The sequence below is a fragment of the Podarcis erhardii genome, assembly GCF_964252035.2.
Source record: "Podarcis erhardii genome assembly, chromosome: 6".
Lineage (NCBI taxonomy): Eukaryota > Metazoa > Chordata > Lepidosauria > Squamata > Lacertidae > Podarcis > Podarcis erhardii.
Genome location: NC_138510.1, coordinates 55,294,744 through 55,301,592, shown reverse-complemented (window position 1 = coordinate 55,301,592; position 6,849 = coordinate 55,294,744). Strand labels below are relative to the sequence as shown.

The following is a 6,849-nucleotide window of genomic DNA, read 5'->3' as shown; positions in this document are numbered from 1 at the left end:
TCATTGGTATTTCTGATTATTTATAGCCAACAATTCTAAGAAATAAGAAAAGGCTGGGTCTGAACAAATGGTCACTAGCCTGTCTTCTCATGCACTGTATTATATGAGTTAGAAATTCTATCTAGGTATGGTGTTCATATATAGTATTTCACGATGTATAGTGTTTCTTAACTCTCTCTCTCTTTCTCTCTCCCCCCCCCAGCTTTTTTGTGAAAGTAAACCGGTGCCTCTTATTCCACTGCCCATGGCAGCCATTTTTGTGCTGGTACCCACTTTAATCAACACATGAGCACCAGAACCTCAATTTTAAATCAACATTTCAAGCACATTTCCTCCCTCAGAGAATTCTGGGCACTGTAGCTTGTTAAAGGGTGCTGGGAATTGAAACTGTTTGAGGGGTAAACTACAGTGCCCAGAATTTTTTTGAGGGGGAACAAAGTACTTTGAATGTCCTTTAAAGGCACAGTGCATATGCAGTCCTAGCATATGCAGATTATGGGGTGCTCCTGTGCACTGATCACCTTTGTTAATTCCCATTGTTATTCTCCTTTTAGTTTCTCTTTATACATCAAATAATAATCCATCCTTGAGCTCGGTACACTCAGTCATTGTAAGAAAAACACTGAGGCCTAATTTGATTAGGAGAATGTCTGGCATCTGGTGGGTGGAGTTTTTGTGTCGGCTCCTCCCTTAAGTTCATCTAGAGGGGCCAAATGTCATTGTTGCCTCATGATGTTGTTTTAGTTTCTCTCAGACAGTATGTTATTGTGTTACAATTTTCTTTATTATTAAAGCTTCGTTAGACATATGCGTGAGCCGCTTACTCTGCTGAAAGACAAGAAACTCCCATGAAGAATGGTGGAATATTTGAAACTGAGTGAGTGAGGAGATATTCCCACACTGACAGGAGAATTGTGTTTTTTTATCGTCCCACCCTCCACAACAGTTAATTCCCATTGTTATTTTCCTTTTGGTCTCTCTGTCCTTGAGCTCAGCACACTCAGTCACAACCCTTAGCTATGGATTCCAAAAACTGATGACATGTTTTGTGAAACTATATTTTCCTTTTGTTTATTTGATACCTTTGGTGGTCTATTTTTCACTGGGTGTCCTCTTCTTCTACAAGTATGCACAATAATGAACAGAGATTCCATGCTTGCTCACAAACAGATCATCCCCCCCCCCCCCCGCTTCAACTGTCTGGTCAATTTCAGATAAGGCAGAAGGTCTTTCAGAGATAAATAAATAAATAAATGCAGTAGCTGCCCCCCCCAACATGTGAGATTTGGGAGGAAATATGGGGTGAAATTTGGTAATGGACTTCCAAGGATGTTGGATTATGTCTGCAAACCTATATATACATACTTACCTAGTAATAATCTGCATCCAACACACTGGATCTTATTTCTGAGTAAACATGCATAGGATTTCACTCCATGTATGCAATCCATGAAAGCTGGGTAAGGCCTCAGTCCAGAAATCTCACATATGCTATTACTATATGTGAGAGTTTTCAACAAATGAATTCATGGTGACATTTATCGCCTATTGAAATAGAAGGAAGTGCCTGGAATGATATTCTCTTAAGTGTCTTTCACTGTTGTTGTTTTTTTATAAAAAGGCAACAGGTTTCATGAATAAAAAAAGCCACCTGTTCCCACCAAGCAAGGGAAACAACAGTGTAACAAATCAACCATTGTTTAGTGGTGCATTTGGGTTCTGGATGCCATTGACTTTTCCCCTGCCCATGCATAATGTGTTGAAGTTTTGTGTTCATTGAATTAATCCATAAGGAAAACTTACGCTCGAAATCTTGTTTCTCTTCATGGAGCACCTCTGCAGAATTAGGGCATATGATTTTTATCTCAAACACACCTGGAATTATTTTCTACTGAAATTATGGGGACTTTCTGTAGGACAGCTACCCATCATTTTCTGTAGCGGTCAAATCAAAGCAACTGTAGACCAGGTAAATGGAAGTCTATAATGAGCTAGTAAGATGGCCATAAAATGAGAAGATCTGGACAGTGGTTTCTAACTGGTAAAGTACTAATATATCTATATAAGGGAATCTTCCTTTTAATTGGAAAAAAATTAAAGTAAATTCCAAACCTTATTAATGTTGGAAGGGAAAAAGAGAGGGAGAGAAAACATATATTCAATTCCTTGATTTGTTTTGGCAAAATGCCCTTTTTGCATTCTCAAAGGTTTGTTATTGTTCCCTATGGATTTAATGCTTGATGTAAGTAGGAAAATGTTTTATTTTATTTTTTTGTTCCTTGCTAGATTATGGAAATGTATTAAAAAACCCTTCAAAAGGAGTCTAGGCAGGACAGGAGTTCCAATAAAGACAAATGCTCAAGGTAAACTTTTAAGCTCATATCTACTTTATACATAAATGCATGCATACTTTGGTTTATCGAAGCACAATGTTTACACAGTGAGTTAAGAATTAAACACCAACAGATTTCTTCTGTAAAACAGCTTAGGAATTTGGCGGAACAGTTTCTGAAGAGGAAAATAAACTCCAGTTTAATTTTGTTATTTTAATTTCTGGGTACTTGCATAGTGCTTTCTCCTCTGAGGAGCTCGGATTGCTCTTGAGTAGGGTCTGTATCAGGGGTAGCCAATGTGGTGCCCTCTAGATGTTGTGGACTACAACTCCCATAATTCCTAGCCCCGCTGGCTGGGGCTGAGGGGAATTAGAGTCCAGCAATATCTGGAGGGCATCAGGTTGGTTTTCCCTGGTCTATGCGATAGGCACCATTACAGGTAGTGTAAAACGTGAAGCTGGAAATGGATGTCCAGAGGACTTGATTTCTGCATGGAAGTAGAGAAATCCAGTTCATAGGAACATTTTATTTATTTTTTAATGATGTTGTTCTGTTGGATGCTATGAATCCCATTGTTTTTCCTGATTTTAAGATGTTTTTCTGGTAAACTTCTTGGTGAGAGTTTATCCTAAGAAGGCAGGTTAGAAGGAAAATTAAAAAGCCAGGATTCCCACCAGGGAAATGATATTTTCTCCAAGGCTCCTATGTTGTGCAATTAGGGTTGCCCAGGGCACCTTCAGGTGTGAGCTCTTAGTGTTTTCAAGGTGTACAGTGCTCTGAAAAAAGAGTTTTCATTAGTTTACAAAGCCATGACACAAGCGATGAAATAGGAGCTTCCTCTCGGTGATGTGATAAGTTTAAGCATGTTTCTAGAAAGGTGTATTTGCATATGTGGTGCCAACTCTTCTCACATGCATATATATATGTACATTCAGCTTCTTGCAGGGCAAATGCATGTACGAAACTGCCCCAAGTTCTTGGGGGCAGATTATCTGATGCTATTTGCCTGCTAACACAAATCAGGAATTACTTGAGCCTCACCCCTTCTACGCTACAGCATACTACTTGTTTTCACAAGTCTCAATTCTGTGATTATAGAAGATAGATCTGATATTTCCCCTTGAAATTCCTTCTTGCCTCTTTCCCTGACGTTCTCGGTGACTACTTCTCAGCCACTTTTGTATCTTTGCTTCTACCTTCTGCAACCATTGAACCACACCGTGCTCGGCCTCCTCCATCCCCTCAACATTGTGGGGGCCCAGCCCCCTGCCAGCAAATATTGAGGGGACCAAAGACCCCTCTGCCTCTAGGAGTTGGCACGCCTGGTCCCTTCCAACTCTACAATTCTATGATTCCAATGGTCAGGGATGATGGGAACTGTAGTTCAACAACATCTGGAGGGCAACAGGTCTGCATCTACTGATTTAGAAAGCAAAAATATATATAAAAAATGCCAGAGCACACTAAAAAAGATTCTCAGATTTTTACTGAGTGAACCACAACAGAAATGTTCAGAGCCAATAATGCAATATGTTATCTTTTCACTAGACTTATGGGATCAACAGCTGGAAGATTTCTGATTTCACAGTTGTTTGAGGATGGAATCATGCTAGAGATGTGGATTAGCTCAACCTAGAAAAGAATTATGGTCCATGCTTCCAAAATGCTGAGGAATCCTGACAGCTGTTGAAAGGGATTTGTTAAAATGTTAGTTCTGATGCTTCTCAATAGTACGTTACTAAATAATGTCAATTAATTGTAGCCTTGCTTCCATCTATGTGGCCAGTTGTGATGATTGCCCACAGTCCTGTGTGCCATCTTTTGGATTTAACTCTGTTCTGGCACCTCCCAGGTGGGCACCATTAAAAGCATACAAGGGAGGCACTAATGGTGAGTTTCTGCACCTCTTTTTCTAGAAAAATACACTGAATAGATAGCAGTTCCTTAATTACTAATCCTCCACTTAAGTGTGATAAGTAACTGGTTTCATGGATTACAGGTTTTCTTTAATAGAGGCCGTCAATAACTCTTAGCTAAAACCCTGCGGTAGCAGGTAGACAGTTACACATTTCCGAATACCAGAACAATGTAGTTAAAGTTTTTTGTAAATATTGACATTAGAAGCTGGTTATAACATTACCAAGACTTGCTTGGAACTGCTGTGCAAAGTGCAGTGACATATGGAACTGATCTGCAGGGGGGAGGGTGGGGGGAGAGAAAGAATTAAAATTACAGCAGAAGAATTAATTTCCTTGCAGTTGCCGAAGAGATGCCCTTGTAAAAGTCATCCACCTGAGGCTGGGGTTTAAGTTCTAGGTGAGATGTCATCAGGGATGGCAAACAAATTGGGATCTCCAATTTCCGTTCTTTAGAATGTACTTGGAAGTTTCCACGAGACCATGGAAACCAACCATTCCATTGTAACAGGAAAGCTAATGTTCTGTCTATTTTTATGCTTGTGCTCTACCAAGAAGAAACAAAATTTGCCTTACTTTCAGGGGCCATAAAATCCTGTGTCATAAGATCATCATCCCCATGGATCACATTGATATTGATCAAATTCCAATTTGTCATTGGTTATGGTATGGATGAGTTGCTGATATTGCTTATGTGTGCAACCCCCCTACCCCACCCTGCAAATCACCTCCTGAAAAATCTGCAATCATTGGGAGAACTAAATCCAGAGATGTTAGATGTGGCTAACACTGGATAGGATAGAAGAAAATTAATTTCTAACTGGGGAAGGGATCAGCTCTTTTTGTGGGTCTTAGCTCTGGAACTGGCTTTTAATTCCAGAATTCAGCTAGATTTATCTGATGAACTATGCCATAGGCAGAATAGCCTCTCATCCCCAAATAACAATGATCTTCCCATGCACAAGGGTGAAACTTCCAGGTAGATCTGAGGATTCATATTTCTTTTTTAAGGAAATACTAGATTCATGTGGAGGGACGCGGGTGGCGCTGTGGGTAAAACCTCAGTGCCTAGGGCTTGCCAATTGCATGGTCGGCGTTTCGAATCCCCGCAGCGGGGTGAGCTCCCGTCGTTCAGTCCCAGCTCCTGCCCACCTAGCAGTTCGAAAGCACATCAAAGTGCAAGTAGATAAATAGGTACCGCTTTATAGCGGGAAGGTAAACGGTGTTTCCGTGTGCTGCGCTGGTGCTGGCTCGCCAGCTGCAGCTTCGTCACGCTGGCCACGTGACCCGGAAGTGTCTTTGGACAGCGCTGGCCCCCGGCCTCTTAAGTGAGATGGGCGCACAACCCTAGAGTCGGACACGACTGGCCCGTACGGGCAGGGGTACCTTTACCTTTACCTTTAGATTCATGTGGAACATACAAAACATATCTGGAGCCGTTTCTTGGCAGCTGAAGTCCCTTATAAGAAATGGGCAATGATCACTTGTGGAGTCCCAGAGAAATGATCCATGCCCCCCACCCCCCGTTACCGCAAAGGTCCAGCTAAGCAGCAGCTATTTGTTTGGCAAATAGTACAAATATTTTACAGGAGGGGAGAATGCTCTTGTGCTCAAATCCTGCTTGCTGGTTTCCTACAGGCAACTGTTCAGCCACTATGAGAACAGGATGCAGGACTAGATTGGCCATTGGCCTGATCCAGCAGACTCAACCACCAGTGACAACCTCCTTTAGTCATTTATTTGCTTGGAGTGCTTGATAACATTGGCAGACTTTGTTATCATCTGAAGGTAGACAAAGCTCTTCTTGACTGCTGCAAAACCAGGGGCTTGTTGGTACCAGATGCACACTTAGGTTCGCAGCAGGCAGCCAAACCAACAGCCGTCAATCAGCATACAGTCTGGTTCAGTCAGAGGCGATCCATTTCTCTTGATTGCCTCCAGGCATCCTGGAATAACTGGCAGGCAGGCAGAGCTTAGGAAACATTTGGAAGCAATGATCAATATGTTGAGTTATGGCTTTTCATCAAAACTGGTCCCAAGGAAAAACTGTGAAGGTGAAGAAGAAGACGAAGAGGAAGAGGAGGAGGAATCTGGGCTTGGGGTGTGTGGGTGTTGTAGATTGACCAGAAGGCAGCTCTTATTAATATGGACATTGTTGAGGAGATGTGATTTGGATGGCATCTAAAGTAAGCTAGACCCATTTCCTAGATTAATGCCATTTTCCTGAACTTCTCTTTATTATAATTTCTTCCAATTTAGTTAGTCTGTAACATAATTTATATATTGTTTGGTTTATTTGAAATATGTATGCTCAACCTACTAGCATAAGTAGAACCGTTTACCAAAAATGCATGAAAAATAGTAATTGTCTTTCCTTTCAGACACTGAGAAATCCAAAGAGGGTAAAAATTGTTGTGATAACAGAATATGAGTTTCTTTCTGTTTTGCCTTTTGGATGGGAAAAGATGGGGTTGGTCAATGTACTTAGAGCAACATTAAAGCCAACACCCAACCTCTCATCCTTGGCAGTAGACTGTTCCCTTCATTTGATGCTTGGGAGAAACAAAACAACTTTTGATAGGGAAAAAAATGTGTTTTAA

General features: G+C 41.2%; 1 long non-coding RNA gene across 1 annotated transcript; it reads right to left on the bottom strand.

Moving 5' to 3' along the window:
* Window positions 1-3,802: 3,802 nt before the first annotated feature.
* Window positions 3,803-4,691, bottom strand: LOC309344106. The gene is made up of 2 exons (XR_014157620.1): window positions 4,567-4,691; window positions 3,803-4,016 (listed from the first exon to the last, which is right to left on the bottom strand). It is a non-coding gene; the product is annotated as an uncharacterized lncRNA (long non-coding RNA).
* Window positions 4,692-6,849: the final 2,158 nt, after the last annotated feature.